The 18087-nt window shown below is 43.6% G+C and overlaps 1 protein-coding gene across 1 annotated transcript in view; it reads right to left on the minus strand.

The window, feature by feature from the left end:
* The window catches only part of SLC10A7 (solute carrier family 10 member 7), a gene marked incomplete in the record, with an annotated part of 2703821 nt that overhangs the window by 302758 nt on the left and 2382976 nt on the right, over positions 1-18087 (minus strand).

Genomic DNA, 18087 nt, shown 5'->3' on the forward strand with positions numbered 1-18087 from the left:
AGGCATTTAATGCTACCTATAAAATGTTTACAACTTCTATGCTTCATCCTGCTATCAACAGTGTTGCATACATGTAAAAGTTAAAGAAAACAAAGGTGTCACAAAGTTTTAATATTGAGTAGAAAAAGAAGTTACGTACTCACCATAATGTTCCATCTGAGTAGTTGCACTTAATTTTTCTGCAACCCGTGGGTATTCGGATCCATATCGGATCCGAGCCGGCAACTTTTCAAACATCTGCTCCGAGCTCCAAGCTCCTCCCCCTTACCCATAACCCATCACCATCTCCTACCTTCCCTCAGATTGAGTTTGCCACTACTCAACCAATCAGCAACTCAACTATATAATAAACCCTAAACAGGGTCGGGGGAAGGAAGGTGGGATGGTTTCTGAAAAATGAAGTGTAACTACTCAGATGGAACGTTATGGTGAGTACATAACTTCTTTATCTGAAGTAGTTAACTTTATTTTATCTGCAACCTGTGGGACAGAGTCCCCAGCTAGTTAAACTCCTGGGAGGCCATCATGGAAGGATATTCCTGAGCACTGCAGAGCCGAAGGATGCTCTCCCTCTGGAGAACAAATCCAACTTATAATGAGAAATGAAGGTATGTGATCTTACCCAGGTTGCTGCCGCACAAATGTCATTCAGTGGAACCCTAAACCAAAAGGCAGAAGAAGATGCCATAGTTCTGGTAGAACTAACTTTAACAGGACCAGGCGGGGACAGACTTTTGTCTTTATAAATTTGCAAAATATATTGTGCAATCCATCTAGCTAAGGAAACCTTGGAGATGGCTTTGCCCAGAAAGGGTTTAGAAAAGGACACAAACAAATGGTCAGACGTACGGAAGGGCTTTGTTCTGTGTAAATAAAAATGAAGCTGTCTATGAACATCTAGCAAATGCAGCTTATATTCACCCTTGTTCTGAAAATTTGGAAAGAAAACAGGCAGGTTAATTGTTTGATTAATGTTTGATTCAAAAGCTACTTTTGGTAAGAAGGAAGTGTTCGTGCGGAGAGAAACCCTGTCCTTATGGAAGATCAAGTAAGGGGGCACGGCAGACAAAGCTTAAATTTCAGAAACCCTCCTAGCCGACGTAATGGCCACTAAGAAGGCTGTCTTCCAGGATAAGAACTTCAAGTCTATTGATGCTGCAGGTTCAAAGTGGGGGCAACTACAGCCTGCAGAACCAAGTTAAGGTCCTAAGGAGGAACAGAGCCCTTAATTGGGGGACGTAAAAGAAAGGTGCCTTTACGAAAAGCCTTACACAGACTAAAAGAGGCCAGGGCATTCGTGTTTTCCCCGACATGGAAATTCAAGATAGCTGCCATTTGCACTTTCACCCTGGAGGAACTAGCCCCTTGCTGAAAAATATTGGCTAAAAAATCCAACACTGCAGGAACAAGGGCTGTAAAGGGATCCAGGTTCCTCTGAGAAGCCCAAACAGAGAATTGTTTCCATTTACTGCAGTAAATCTTTTTAGTGGAGGCCTTATGGGACACCACCACAATAGTTTTACTGAAGATTAAAGACCAGGAGTCCTGGCAATCAAGGGAACTGTAGCAACCAAGCCGTCAGCTTGAGGCTGTCCAGGTTGGATGGGCAAGTGCCCGAGGGATGGGCAAAGATCCAGAATCCAAGGTGGAGCTAGAACATGAGACCAGAGGAAGGGGAACCACACCCGATGAGGCCAGAACGGAGCAATGAGGATCACTTTGCACCCCAGCTGGCAAGCTTTCTGAAGAAACTTCAGAATGAGAGGTAACGGGGGATAAGCATACAGTAACCCGGGAGGCCAAGCATGGACTAGAGCATCTCTGGGAGGATCTCCAGGTGAGGGAATCAGAGTGAAGAACTCGCTGCACTTCGCGTTGGAAGGAGATGCGAAGAGATCGCAGCAAGGCTGACCCCACGCAAGGAAGATCTCCTCAACTATCGATTATTTCAGAGACCACTCATATGGCATTAGAATAGCCTGACTCAATCTGTCCGCTAAAATGTTGGAGCATCTCGGGATGTGCGTTGCAATCAGAAATCAACTGGTGGAGATCGCCCACTCCCACATTCTCATGGCCTCGCAACACAGAGGGTAAGATCTGGTTCCTCCCTGTTTGTTGATGTACCAGACAGCAGACATGTTGTCTGACTGAATTGCAATAGTCCCCGGAGGAAGAACCATGTGAAAGGCTTGCAACACTAAAAGCACTGCTCTCATCTCCAGAACACTGATATGCAATCTGGTCTCGATCTGGGACCACGTGCCTTGGACCGTCCTCCCCATATAATGCCCTCCCCACCCGAGCTGGGAGGCGTCCGTGATCACTGTGGTTTGGGCTGTGGATGAAACAAATGGGTGTCCCGCTAAGATCTATGGCGATTGAGGCCACCAGAAAAGCGATGCCCTGAAGGCTTTGCTGATTTGAATTGGATATTCCATGGAGATATCTAGCCAAGACCACTGCACGGCCAGAGTCCACTGAAAAACAAGCATGTGAAGATGTGCACAGGGGAGGATCAGGACTGCTGCAGCCAGAGAGACTAGGGCTCAGAGAACATCGCCTGCCTTTGGTAGCCTGGGGCCAAGAACCACTGATATATGGGCCCATAGGCTCTGGACCCTGTCTGGAGTTAGGAAGACTTTCAATTGAAGGGTGTCCAGCCGTGCCCCGATAAAGTCTAAGATCTGCACCGGGTCCAGGAAGGACTTGGAAACATTGATAGTGATCCCTATCCAGTCTGCAAGATGAAGGAAGGAGTCTCTGGCTATGCAAAGAAGATGCTTGGTGGAAGCAGCAAGGAGCCAATAGTCTAGGTAAGGGAATACCTAAATTCCCTGAAGCCTAAGGTGAGCTGCTACGACTGCCATTACCTTGATAAACACTCCGGGGGCTGTGGTGAGACCGAAGGGTAGGGCTTTGAAATGGAAGTGACTGGCTCCCAGCCAGAAGCAAAGGAATCTCTTGGAGCTTCTGCTGCGAATCTTGATGTGGCAGTAAGCATCCTGGAGGTCTATCGAGCACATCCAGTCACATTTTCAAAGATAAGGTAGAATGGACTGTAGGGTGACCATCCGGAATTTCTGCTTGGCTACAGCCAGGATCAAGGTTGACAGGTCCAAGATGGACCTGAGGTCCCCTGTCTTTTTTGGCACTAAAAAGAACCTGGAGTAAATGCCTGATCTGGACTGATCTGGGGGGACCGGTTCGATGGCTTGTTTGCGAAGCAGCTAGGAAATCTCTAGCGCTTCCACCTCCCTTTGAGTAAGTGGGACATCTGGGAGGCACTTTGGTTGGACGGGAGGGGTAACAAACAGGATGGTGTAGCCTCTGGATATTATTTGAAGCACCCAACGATCTGCAGTTATGGACTCCCAAGCCGTTGGGTGCAATGATAATCTTCCCCCGAATGTCTCCAGAGTAGGACAGTCGGGCAACCCCTCAGGGCTGCTGCGTGGGCCTGTCCGAGAAGGTCTTCTTAGACCCAAAGTTCCTCGGCCCCCCTCTGCCTATGGGATGGCATCTGTCCTGTCCCCCTCTGCCTCTAGAGGACGAGTTGTCCTGAAAGTCCTGGGAAAACTAGGATTTTCAGAACCACATCTTCTTTTGCCCTCTCTGATTCCTAGAAAAGGATCTTTGAGGGCTAGAGAAGCAGACTCCAACAACAGACAAAGTCTTCCCGTCCTTTTCACTCTGGACCAGAGTGTCACGTACTGTCTTCCCAAAAAGAGAAGAACCATCGAAGGGAGTATTTGTGAAAGACGCCTTGAAGGGGTCCGTGAATTGACACAGTCTGAGCCAAGCATGTCACCTCATGGCCACGCCGGTCCCAGCCACCCTAGCCTCCTCTTTCGTAGCATGGAAAAGGAGATGCATAGATGTGTTTGATACAGATTTTAGAGTTGACATTTTCACGGAGAACAGACGCTTGTCCTCCGGCAACAAAGACTCTGGGGGGCGACTCAGCAAACTCCGTGACTAGGTCTCTGCAGTCATATAATGTGTGCCAAATAGTTCAGTGCTCGGATGGAAAATGACGCTGAAGAAAACACTTGCTTCCCTAATTGATCCACTGCCCTGGACTCCTTGTCTGGAGGGTGGACTGAGAAACTCTCCTGTGCCAGTTCCCTCCTGGTGGCTACTGCAACTAACATAGCATCCACAGGGGATCCTTTGTACCAGGCCTGTCTGCGGGTGGAGAGATAATCCTGTCCGGGCGTTTTGGTATCGGCTTTATGGTGTCAGGCTCCTTCCATTCCCGTGGTGATAAGATCCACTAAGGGATCCACAGGAGGGGATAGCCAGGACATAGATGGGCCCGTACCAAAAGCCTCCAGGAACACTGACTCATCTGTAGAAGATTTTGGGGCTGACCAATCTCCCCTCTGGCAGAGGCTCTCTATGATGTCTCCAAAGGATATATCCTTGGGAGGTGACCTGGGGGAACCTTCTTCTTCATCTAAATCAGTGTTTTCAATCAAGGCCTCGGGGGAGTCCAGGTGCCTCCTTTTACATGTGTGCTTACAGGGACCCTCTTCAGTGGGACTCTCTGAAGAGGGCTCGTGAGCCATGGGGGGGGGGTTCCTCCAGGGGAACTGCCTGGGGTCTTCTAATAAGGGCTGTCACTGGGGCAAGCTGAAGGGAGTCGTAACCGAATCCAAGGAAATAGGTTGGGGTCTCAATCCATGGGCAAGAACCCTCTCCACCACGTTGAACGCCGATGGAGAGCATACCCAACGAGGAGGAAGCTCTCCCCGGGTCCGCCATGAGGATCAGGGCCGAGGCAGGAGTTGCCAGAGCTCCAAAGGAATGGCTCGGATCCGACAAAGTTGGAGCCGAAGACACCTCCATTCCCTTGGACCCAACTCCCCATCCCCGAGAGTTGCTCAGATCCAAATTGGTCGGATCCAAGGAACTCAAGGTAATCACTGGAGTCGAGGTTGGAGGAACCGCCAGCGCCGAACCCCCCAGCTCCGAAGATCCTTGGATCTATAAACCCCGAAACCGCAGGCCGGATTGGGGAAGGAGAAATTGGATGAATAAAGGGCATGGAGGTCCCCCCCACCAGAGGGAGAGGGGCCTGGCAAGATTCCCATCTGGATTTGGGTCCAAATAAATCTCATCATCCTGTCCATATCCAATTCCGATAGGCTCCGAGTCGAGCGTGAGGAGGCGATAGACTCGGATCTGGCTGGTCGTTGCGATGACCTAGATGAAGGCCTCAGATCCAAGGGCTTCGTTGGCTCCAGGGAGAACTTCAGGGAGTGGAGCCAAGGGGATGTAGGTCTAAACACTTTAGAAGGCGGGCTAGGGAAGGGCTCTCCCTCTGGAGATCGCTTACAGGGCCTATCCCCCCCCCTCTTGTCTCTGTCCTTTTTTTCCTTTTGCCTCCCCATCAACAGGTCAAGTGGGAAGGTGAGTCCGAGCCTGAGGGGGAGGTTGTGCAGCTGCTGGAAGAGCCGAGGCCCATGAGTCCAGAGAGGAAACAGGTAGAAGGCCTTTTGCAACCAGTTTGGCCTTCTTTTCTTTCAAGGCCCTAGGGTTAAATCCGACGCACACACTGCACTAAACAGATAGATGGGGAACACCCAGGCAAACAACACAGAGTGTAACCATCAGCCAGTGAAAGCTTATAGCCACACTCTGTGCATTTCTTGAAGGTAGGTTTTGGCTGATCAGACATACTACAAACACACACAGCTAACCTACTTAAGACCGACACTCTAAACACACACACCTAAGGGTAGGGAGGGCCTGTACTAGACTACTTTACACCAAACTTTTTTTTTTTTTTTTTATATATAACCAACAAACAAGTGATTGGAGGAGGAAAGCGAACTAAATGACAACACCCTCTCACTATCTGGAGAAAAAAACGACCAAAAAGTCACTTACTAATAACCCAATACTTGGAGCTACAAAGATCACGATGCTAATGCACGAAGCGGCAAACGAGATCTGAGGGAAGGTAGGAGATGGTGATGGGTTATGGGTAAGGGGAGGAGCTTGGAGCTCAGAGCAGATGCTTGAAAAGTTGCCGGCTCGGATCTGATATGGATCCGAATACCCACAGGTTGTAGATAAAATGAAGTTAACTACTTCAGATTGACTATGTACATACATACACAATGAACTGCCCAAAGATGCAGGAGTGACAGCTGCAAGAAAGCAAAATTAAACAGAGTGGGAAGCAATAAAGTGAGTTTGGTGATATGACTTGAATTTATGCACTTGTATTTTCTTGGTTTAAACAAGAATTACTCGAATAAGGGTCCAGACTCAGAGTAGCAGGATAGTTCCTTTAGGTCTGAAATGGACACTTCAGAGTATGGGGGCAAGAACTTAGAAACTGTGGTTTTTGCAATGGAACTTAGTTGTTGGAGTTTGGAGCATTAGGCCTGTGTTTGATTGATTTCTAAAGTTGTAAACTGAGAATATGTCTGCATGAATTTGTTGGAGAAGGTAGATGGGGGAGTCTTGGTGCAGAAGTTTAAAAAGTAATGAGACAAGAAGATAATTAACTCTTTGTTCGACAGGTAGCCATCTGGCCTTTTTGAGTGAACGACAGTGGTGTTCTAGCAGTGGACAATTTGCTATGAAACAGCATATTGTATTGGAGATGGTTTGTAGGGTTGAATTGTTTTTGACTGAGACATTGAGAAATAGTAGCAAGACCATATTTTAGTTTGGCAAAAAGGTTGCCCTTCCTTGTGGCAGCTCTGGTTGGGAATGAGAAAAACTGGAATAGTTTCTCAGCCCAGAATAACAGGTAGTTGACTTTAGAATAAGGTTTACCAATATATATGAGTCTTGTCTAACAATACTCTTAAGATATTTGAAGGTGGGAGTGGTTTCAATGCTATGGTTGTTGATGTCCTTACTCAGGAGTTTGTTGGAACATTTTGATGATCTTTGAAACCTACCAAAAACTATCATTTTTCAATTTTAGGATTCAGAAGGAGGGTTTGGGGGAACAGTTAAGTATTTAGTTCTGCGGGATCATATATAGAGGGAATGATATATAGAAATCAAGACACACATCACTGAATCACTGCTCATTGAAACTGTCCCATCAAAATCTGACCTAGCAAAAGTCAGGAAGAGGCTTTAACATGGTTCTTTTAAAAGAGGGTAGGCAACTTTTCCATCTTCCCACTCAGCCTCTGAAACAGGCTTTGAAATAAGTCCAAAAGGGGGACACGTCCTCCACTCTTCCATTCCCAAGTTTCCACAAAATGGGATTGGACCTAACATGTTCATTATGCCATGGTTCACTAAAACATTTCTCAATTAATTTAAATGTTTCATATACATATATTTGTATCAAGGGTGTAAAATCTTGCTGTGATCCTCTAACAATAGTAGAGGGCCAAAATTCAGCTGTTACCAAATCTTGATGTTACATTTGAGAAGGATCACCCGAATTTCTTGCGCCTAGAGGATTTGCATTTACCTGTTATGGTTCATGGGTTAATTTCTTCTTTTCCAGACTACAGACTTCAGCTTGGGTTGCCTAGCTGGATTAGCTCTTTATAAAATAAATGATCTACAATGCGTGTTTTTAAAACTCTTCATGACCAGGGTCCTTTATGATTAGAAGACCTTCTTGTGCTTTATTATCTTATTTTTCAAAAAGTCTACTTGGCTGCCTTAAGGCTGCTGTTGATCTTTAGATGAAAAACACCTCCACTGACTGTCCTTTATGATCAAACTCAGAACTGCGGGACTCACTACTATGGCAGCTTCAGGTGTGTACCACAGAGGACAGCTTTAGCAAGGGTCTCAAGAAGCATCTCTACCTACTGGGTTTAGGGGACACTATTACCACAACTCTATAACAAAATCTAGCTCAGAGTTTGAAGTCATTTGCAAATCGAATAAGGTAACATTTTGAAAAAGGAAAATAAAGCAATATGTAAATATTATGATTATACTAGAAGAGATAATCAAAGAAAACTTAGAGAGTTCAGTTTGTAGTCAAGAAAACATTGAAAGACAAGTGTTAGAAGTTTCATATTACTTAAAATACAGATAAAAATAGGCTAAACAACAAATAAATGAGAAGGAAATTACGTGGTTTACTATCACAATTAAATATTACAGGCTTAAAGGATTGAAAAGCTTTGTGAATGACCTTATGAAATTAGTACACGAGATGGGGGATTTCAGCTGAATCCAAGCAAAAAAAATATAACTATAATAATCAATAAAAGTGGGTTTAAAGATGGCTAGCCAAATAGCGTTCTTTTTATTTTCTAAAGAAATATAAAAGAAAAGTAGTTAAGACAAACAAGTAAAAGATGAAAACTGCATATCAGCACTGAGATTATTATTACCTTCTCATTGCACTTAGTTCTCCAGTTTGGTCACCAGTTGGGGTGCTATCTGTGTGAAGTCCAAATGCCCTCCCTGTGTTGGTGTAGGATTCTGCCTTATGCTCTAGTTTCTTCCACATCTCAAAGACAAACCACAGGTGAAATGGCTGTGTGTGTGTGTGTGTGTGTGTGTGTGTGTGTGTGTGTGTGTGTGTGTGTGTGTGTGTGTGTGTGTGTGTGTGTGTCTGTGTGTGTCTGTGTTTGTGTGTGTGTATCCTGTGACAGATTGGCCTCCTTATCAGAAGTAAATTTCTCAGTCTTGCACCCACTGAGTACCAAGATAGGCTCAAGATCCCCAGCAACCTTGAAATGAATTAACTGGAGACTGAATAAATCAATGAGAGAACAACATGGATGCTTAGGGGTATACATTCTGAAAAGGGGAACAGGCGGGAAAATGAAGGTGAGGAGGACACTTTTTCAGGAAACTAATGAAGAGAAGCTTAATTATACAGAATACAATTCAAATAAGAAGTGGTTGCATAAAAGATTCAAAGAACATGTTTTCCTGTGAAATCTCGGAAGGAGCATCAAAGTGCAATAAAAACTAGGGCTGCACAGTGGAATTAATAGATACAAACTGGCAATTTTATTTACTATAAAATTCAGCAAGGAATGCAAACAAGACGAACAGTATGATGAAATAAGGCAATCAAAATGGTTAGAAGTATATTATTTGAATGTTTTACATTAAAAGATTTCTGGAATTTCTTACCAGAAGGACGGAAGAGGATAAAGAAAACTATGGTAACATAACATGGGCCAAACAGAAAATGGCATGGCAAATAAATTGCAACAGAGTGCAACAGTTAAACTTACTGGTATCGGGCAAGTGAGGTGCTTTCTATCTAATAAGGAAACATTCAGCAAACAGCTTATCAGATAAAAAAAAGTTTGAAGAAAGTTGTACAAATGTTTTATTTTCTACAGATAAGCTAATGTTCTTTTTCGATTTTTGGGGCAAGTTCTATTAATTGTAAAGATTTTGTGTGCCTGGCCCTGTTCTTTTTTCAGCATTATTTAGCTATGCTTTTAATTTCACTATCCCTCCTTTTGTCTGCTTTTGCCCCATCAGGTATATATAACATGTTGGATCTCCAGGTGTTCTGGTGATGGTGGATGAGTAAAGGAGTTTAGTAGCTCACCCCACTGGTAAATGGAAAAAACTCACCATTACTGCTTGGGAAGGCAGTTCTAAACCTTGTAATATTTACTCAAATGTGTTAGGAGTGTGCCCGCATATCCACAAGAAAAGGCCGTCTGTAAGCAGAAGAAATGACAAAAAGAAGCAAAGCATAGGGAGAAGCCAGACCAGTCAAGAGTGATGACAACAGAAGTGTCCAGTTATGCTAGCACTAGAAGAGTCCAGTGGCGAGAACAGTCCAGTGGTGCTAGCACTAGGAGAGTCCAGTGGCGTGAGAACTAGGAGAGTCCGGTGGCGCAAGCACTAGGAGAGTCCGGTGGCGCTAACACTAGGAGAGTCCAGTGGCGAGAACAGTCCAGTGGCACTAGCACTAGGAGAGTCCAGTGGCGCGAGCACTAGGAGAGTCCGGTGGCGCGAGCACTAGGAGAGTCCAATGGCACTTGCAATAGAGTGGAGGAAACTGTAATAGTAACAAAATAATCCTCATTAGCTTTAATAATGAGTAAACTGCAAGAAATAGGTAGTAAACTAGACTGCAATGTCACTCAAGCAGAAAGGAAATTTGAGGAGATACAGGGAGTTCTATTAATACATTCAGATACCACTGATGAATTACAAAGTGATACAAGCAGCAAAACAAGCACATAGTGGATAACCAGACTAACGGTGAGCAACTAGAGCATGGACTGAGCGAACAAGAAGCTAGATGGCAGTGGAAGAACATAGACATAGTTAGGATTCCAGAAAAAGTGGAGAACTGAGAACTAATAGAGACCGCAAGCAATGTACTGTCTGAATGGTTGGGCTTGCAGCAGGGAGAGTTACAGAGACAGCATTGTCAACTTAATTTTCATTTTGATACTTACAGGATAAAGGAAGTACTTTAAAGTTACTTTAGAATCCAGGTAAGAAACTTTATTATGGCAATACCAGAGTATGGAACAGGATTTTAGTGCAGAAACACAGAGGAGGATGAGGACAAGATTCATACCAGCTATGCAACTGTGCAGAATAAGACAGTTAAATTTTAAACCGGTGCAGCCCGTAGGGCAAGTGAGGAAGCAATGAGTAATACCTGGCAAGAAATGGGGGACTGCCTGGCACCCAACCTGGGAAGTGCTGCAAAAGTCCTTTCCTTTGCTCAAACAAAAACTGCAACAAAAAGAAAAAGACATTGAGTCAGGAGAATGGATTTTGAGGGTTTGTGACAACTTTTCTGCACTAAAGGCATAATGAACATTTGATAATTAATGGAACACTTCAGAAAGGTAAAATGTTTTGAACTGTCAGAGTATGATCGAGGTGGAAAATTAAAGAAAAAAGAATTGGTAATAACAGGGGCTGCTTCAGGAAAAAAAATAATGTTTTACCATGGGGGGGTGGTGTAGTGTGGGGGTGGGGTAATAATGTCAGTGAAAAGTAAATGTATAAAACATTCCATGGATCAAACCCACTATGAAGATCCTACCTTGTGATAATAAACAGTGCAGCTCATAAAGACTTGCAGTTAAACAAAAGGTAGGAAAAGAAAATGCTTGATGTCATTAAAAAGTATGTAAATGTAAATAGCTCTGTTAAGCTGTTGTTTATATTTCTTGACAGAGATTTCTTGGAGTGTGAGTACCTGTTAATGACCCTGTCTAAAATTGTAATAGTCTATGTAATCATCCTACGGCAGAAAGGATGGGAAAAATGCAAACACAAGTTTTGAAGCAATAAAGAGCTGTAATAATAAAATAATAATAGATCCCAGCGGTAGTGGTGCTTCGGTAGCATTGTCGCCTCACAGCAAGACGTTGTCCCGTTCGATTTTCAGCTAGAGCGTCTTCTGTGTGGAGGCATGCGTGAATGGGTGTGTCTTTGTTGAAGGTTGTGTGTCAGGGCTGGTAACTCGGCACGTAAAAATCCACTACCAAGCATTAGTGGACCGGAGTTCCACTGTGGCGACCCCTAACCGGGATAAGCCGAAAGCCACAACAACAACAACAACAATAATAAAATAATAATACAATACTAAAATTAATGTCTTGGAATGCTAACAGGTTGTGCAATCCAGTCCAAAAGGAAAAGATAATGTGATATGCCAGAAGGGAGTTGCCCTAAATATTGTTCGCACAGAAAACACACTTGACGGCTGCTCAACATGGTAAACTGGTTAAATTTGGCTAATATCAGTGGCCACTGCAGAGGGTAGAGAAGCTAATAAAAGAGGGGTGGGGATATTAATAAGTCTGACTCTCAGAAACAAAGTATTAGATCAGCTTAAGAATGTTGAGGGTAAATTTGTTGCAGTAAAAGTTAAAAACAGAAGAATGCCTTTTTATACTGGTAAGAATGTACAGACCACTTGAATTACTGCTCATGAATTTGAAGGAGATGTGCAGAACAGCACTGGGCTTCAGTGAAGGGATAATATTGTGGTGAGGGGGCTTTAACTTAGTAACACATTGTAAAAACATCCAAGGAGACCCTTAACGTAATAGAACTTCCAGTATTGGGAGGTACTTTGCACTATTTATGGTACTGATTGGAATGCTTGATATATGTGTAGAGATGGGAAATGAGCACACTCCTTTCATGTTATTATCTAAGGCTGTAGGCAAATATTCCTGGATACACAGGATATACATCTCATGGAAAGAAAAACACAAAGTCACAAGAAATGCAACCAATTGTCTTACCTGATCGTGCACCTACGAGAAAAACCTTAAGGTTGGCAAAAAGGAAATGAGTTAGACATTGATGATTACAACAAGTCCAAGTTGTTTTGTAAACTGTAGAGAGAGAAAACAGATGTAGAAGAGAAAACAGCTAAAACAATGAAATGGGAGGCGGAAAAGGTGAACTGTCAACTGGATTTAAAGGATTATGCAGGAGAGAAAAGAATATGAGACTTGGATGCTGAGGGAATAGAGGAACTGGCATAGAAACAGCAGGACAGGCATGCTATAGGTGAGAAGGGGCTAGAGGAAGATACAATGAGGCATAACAGGAGGTAGACTTAATATTACAGGGTGAATGGCAATTTAAGTTAAAAACTGTACAAAAATATTTTATGAGTAACTCTCCCTTTACAAAAAGTAGCCTGGTCACTGCTCTAAGGTAGGCTAAGATAAGAGAGATGGGCCTTTGCTCTGAAAGATCTTTCATCAGGAAGAGTACACAATCAACCAGATAGGGTACTAGAGTTTTTTCAGCAGTATTATGCAAACCTATATAGTGAGCAACTGGAGGAGATGGTACAAGTGAGCAACTGGAGGAGATGGTACAAGAGGAGACAATCTGGGAATACTTATGGAATTGGGAACCCTCCTGCTTAACTGCAACATGGATGGACAGATTGATGAGACTCATAACATGAACCAGAGAAGCAGTTGAGAACATTGCCCAGTGGCAAATCCCCTGGACTGGATGGGATACCTTTAGAGCTCTACAGACAGGGAGGGAAGCTCATACACACACTGGGGATGTCCCCTCTTCATGGAAGGGAGATATTGTATCTGAGACTGTAAAACCTAGTAAAGACACACAGCTTTTAAGCTAGCACAGGTCTATATCAGTGCATGACCAGGGCTACAAGATAATGATGGCAGTATTGGCATCCAGATTGCCAGAAGAAATACTAATATAGGTACATAAATGTTAAGAGAAAAAGTTTTAAAATATACTGTTATTTGTCTTTTTCCTCTTCTTGCAAAGTGAACATGTTATTTGTTGGGATATGCCCATCAAAGATGGGCCTCATCTATGAACAAAATGCAGCATTGCTTATGAACCTGAATAATAATGGTTTTCTGCATTTCAGAATAAAGAGATTTGGTTATAGCTCAGTGAAGCCTGGGATAAGGACGCACGGCCGAGTAAGAGTTAATTTACTGAAGCAGGCTGTGTGTCCTGGAAAATTTGAGCTATCATTGTTGAACTGAACATTCTGTACTTCTTGAACATTCTGTACTAACTGTTGGTTTGAGGCGATTTGTGATGAACATGTTTATCCTATAAGTTTTTCATAGCCAACTGTCAACGGTCAGAAATGTAACAAAAAGTTGTTTTGCTTGCAGTATAAAAGTTGATGTCAGTAAACAAGTTGACCAGAGGAGATCATCTTGGCCAACATGCTGTGTAATCTGGTTAGCTGCTAATAAAGAAGTTTTTCATCACCTGAGGCAGATGCAACTCATTTGAATTATTTCTTCTGACATTTTGGTCCTTCGGACCGGAAACCTCTACGAAGATACGGATCAGACCGACAGAGAGACCGAAAAACCTGTGCAGGTGAGGGTTTCTCATCTTAAGATTCCCTCGACTGAAAGCCCTCCGACTGATTTGTCGTTGAAAGGAGGCCGGCCGCTCTCTGATCCCTATCTGAGGGACGGTTTCTGAACGAAAAGGGGAAACGGAGTCTCATCTGGTTCAGGTAGGATGAAAAATAAATTTTCTTTTAATTTAATTTAACCTTGTCGACAAGGGTTTTATTTTTAGTTAAGGGTGGGTAGGATTACTTGTTAAGATTCTTTTGTTAGGATCACCCGTTAAGATAGCCCCATTTTATAATAAGCCCTGTAAAATAACTTTGATACAGTCCTAAAATAAGAAATCTAGGGGAAACATGGGTTCGAGCTACTGCAAGTGTGAGAGTGATGTCTGTTTAAATGTTGATGCTAAGTATATGAAAGATTTAAACAAAAATAATGTTAAATTTTTGGAAAAGTGGAAGTCCAAATATGGTTTTGATGGTACACTGAATAAGAATGCCTGTGCAAAATTGGTTAGAGATTTGAAAAGAGATGCAGGAACTAGAACTAAAAAGCAAAGACAATTGGGATTTCCCCAAGCACAAAAATGGTTAGAAGAAGCAAATAAATGAGCTATAAGAGAAAAACAGTGCCAGGAAAAAGAAAAAAATAAATCAAAAGGGATCACTGGTGCAAAGTGAAAAAGTAGCTTTATTTTTAGATAAGGAGGATGAGCATACAGTTTGTGCAGTACAAAGGCAGGCAACTGCCCCACCGTATGGGGAAATTGCTGCTGCCGTGCCGTGGAACCTCCTCAATATCAGTCTGAAGATGTGGGATCTGTACAGCAGGGTGGGTTATTGGCTGCTCAAGGAAGCGTTGTGACCCCTCCAATTTACCCGAAAATTCCCGTAGTACCCAAGGTTGCTTTGCAACAGGTAGACCAACCTATGCAGTTAAGGTCAGGACCAGCAGGACAAGGACGTTGGGCCATTAAACTTTCTGACTACTCAGAAGCTCTTCCCTTAATACAAGTTGCAAACCCACAAGCAGGGGATGTTGGACAAGAGCCAAATATTTTAGTTTATCGTCCCTGGGCTAGAGTTTTTCTTGCCCCAGATGTCAGGTGCCTCAAAAAGCTGATCCAAATTAGTACCAAAAAGGTGTGAACACTGTACAATCAGAAAATCCCTTCAGCTATAAGCAAATGCATCAGAAAGGCATAGCAAAGATATAGCCAGTAGATCAGAGGGGTTGGAGGGAGGGTAACCTGGACTGCAGCAGGGTGAACACTCGAACATCTACATTTATGGTAGGTACAAAACTGTACTATGTTCATCATGTTACCCTGCTGCAGTCATCACACTTGGGTTGAGTCCCAAAGCTAAGGTAGGGTGGAGGCATCATAGAGGGTTAGTGGAGGCAATGAGGCCCTGCAGAAATGCAGTGGCGAAGCCTGCCCTGGATTTAGAATAAAGAGGTAAGTGATAGTGTTTGGTGAAGGTGTGTACAGAACTCCAAGTTGCAGCTTCCAAAATTTCCTTGGTAGGAACCCCCCTGAGAAAAGCAGTAGAGGTAGCTGTTGCCCTGGTAGAGTGGGATCTAATGGTAGGAGGAACTGGTTTCCCATGATGGGTATAGCAGAATCGTATGCAATGGCCTATCCATTTAGAAATGGTTTGCTTGGATATGGCCCTCCCTTGAGAAGCTGTAGCATAGGAAACAAAGAGCTGGTCAGTTTTTTTGAAAGCCTTAGTTTTATCCAAGTAGTAACGAAGTTGCCTGTGAATGTCCAAGGAATGCAGGAGTCTCTCACCTTTGTTCTGTGGATTGGGGAAGAAAGTGGGTAGGTGGATGGTTTGTTTTAAAGCTACACTAGAAACCACCTTAGGCATGAAGGAAGGATTAGTTCATAGAGAAACTCTGTCTTGATGGAAAATGAGGAAAGGTTCCACTGCCATAAGTGCCTGTAATTCTGAGACTCTCCTAGCAGAAGTTATTGCCAGGAGCAGGGCAGTCTTCCAGGATAAGAACTGAAGGTCTGCAGAAAAAGCTGGTTCAAAGGGAGGTAGCGTTAGTTTTTCAAGAACAAAGTTGAGGTCCCATGTTTGTGTAGGGGCTCTTCTAGGTGGTCTAATGTTTTTTGTCCCTCTGAGGAACTGCCTTAGAAGAGGATTGGAAAATAAAGGTGGATTAGTGTTGTAGTGAGCTGAAATAGCTGAAGCATGGATTTTAATAGAGGAGAAGGAAAGTCCTTTATGCAACATCTCAGTTAAATACTGCAGAATGTGAGGCATATGAGGCTGAGTTGTGTCTTGGCCTTTAGCATGGTTCCAAGCACAAAACCTTTTCCATTTGTCCGAGTAAGCCTTCCTGGTGCTTGGCCCTCTGACCTCTAGAATAACATCCAGTACTGCTTGTGAAAGAGGGGCTGGTGGGATGCCATGCAGCCAGGTTTAAGGTTTTGATCTGGCTGTACAGAATCTGCTTGTCTTGCTGCATGAGTAAATGAGGAATTTGAGGCAATATCCCTGGTGGGCTGTGAGCCATATTCTTTAATAGCGGGTACCAGTGCTGGCATGGCCAGTCTGGGGCTATGAGAATCAGTTGAGGTTTCTCCTTTTTGACCTTCAAAAGAACCTTTGTGAGAAGAGGTAATTGAGGAAAGGCATATGCTGTCAAGTTTTTCCAACTGAAGGAGAGAGCGTCCGCTTTCCAAGCTTGATGGTGGAATGTCCTTGTACAAAATTTTGTCAGCTGTTAGTTTTGAGGACTGGCAAACAGGTCTATATTTGGTAGACGCCATCTTTGAGTTATCATTGTAAATATTTGTGGGTCTAGCTTCCACTCGTGGGGATCTTTGATGTTTCTGCTTTGGTCCTCTGCCAATGTGTTTTTCTGTCTTGGCAGGAATTGAGCCTGTAACTGGACTTGGTAGGCCAGAGCTGTGTTCCATAAGATTATTGCTTGCCTGCAAAGAGGGTAGGAATGTGTGCCCCCATGTTTGTTTATGTACCACATTATTGTGGTGTTGTCCGTCTTTATTGCAAGTTGTCCTGGCTGTAGTAGATCCTTGAAGGCTGTCAGAGATTTCTGTACAGCTAGCATCTCTTTTTGGTTTATGTGCAGTTTTCTTTGTTCTGCAGTCCATAGGCATTTAATGCATTGCCCTGCCATGTGTGCCCCCCAGCATAGTCTGAAACATCTGCTGTGATAGTTTGCCTGGGTGGGGGCAAGATGAAAGGCTGACCCTTGTTGAGGTGACATGCCTGTGCCCACCATAGAATTTCCTGTTGAAGGCAGGGAATGAGAGATATCACTGTGTCCACGCTGTGGCTGTGTTGAGACCATACGCTTTTTAGGTACCACTGTAATTTCCTCATATGCAGTTTTGCGAATGGTATTATCAGAATGCAAGATGCCATGAAGCCCAAAGCCTGTAGAATTTTTCTTGCAGTTAATTAGGTCTTTGTTGCCATTGTCTTGAAATATTGAGTCAGTTGTAATTGCTTGTCTGGTGTAAGATAAGCCTTCTGGGCCGTTGTGTCCAAGCTGGCACCCAGGAATGTCATTTTTTGTGAGGGTACTAGTTTTGACTTATTTTCATTTACTGTGTACCCCAGACAATTTAGTAGATGCTTTACAGAAGCCAGATGTTGTAAGATAATGTCCTTTCTTTCTGCTTGGATGAGGCAGTCGTCCAGATATGGATATATTTGAATTCCTCTTTGTCTGCAGTATGCAATTACTGGTGCCAGGCATGTTGTGAATACTCTGGGCGCAGTAGATAAGTCAAAGGGCAGTGCAGAGAATTGATAATGGGTTGAACCTGCAATGAAACGGAGGTATCTTCTGCAACTTTGTCTGATAGGGACATGCAGGTATGCTTCCTTGAGGTCCAACGTTACCAGCCATGCTTCCTTGCCCAACATGGGAAGTAGCTGCTGTAGTGTTAGCATCTTGAATTTGGGAACTTGTGTTTAGAATAGAAAGGTCCAGAATTGGTCTCCAAGCATTTTCTTTCCTGGGTACTAGGAATAGTCTTGAGTAAAATCCTTGGCCTTGCTCTTGCTCTTGAGTTGGTACCCTTTGAATGGCTCTCATGGCCATGAGAGCTGTAATTTGTTTTTGAGCCTCTGCCCTTTGATTTTGTGGCAGGTTTGGCATTCCTCTTTTTATTGGCAAGGTGTGAAAGTGGAATCTGTATCCTCGTAAAATTATGTCTAGGACCCATTTGTCCTTTGTGACCATGTGCAAGTTGTCTGAAAATAGTGCTAGTTTTCCCCCAAGGGGGCTGACAAAAGAGCTTTGTTTGGCCAACTGAGGTGCAAGT

The sequence above is a fragment of the Protopterus annectens genome, chromosome 2.part1 (assembly GCF_019279795.1).
Source record: "Protopterus annectens isolate FY-2018-M chromosome 2.part1, PAN1.0, whole genome shotgun sequence".
In the NCBI taxonomy this organism is placed as follows: domain Eukaryota; kingdom Metazoa; phylum Chordata; order Ceratodontiformes; family Protopteridae; genus Protopterus; species Protopterus annectens.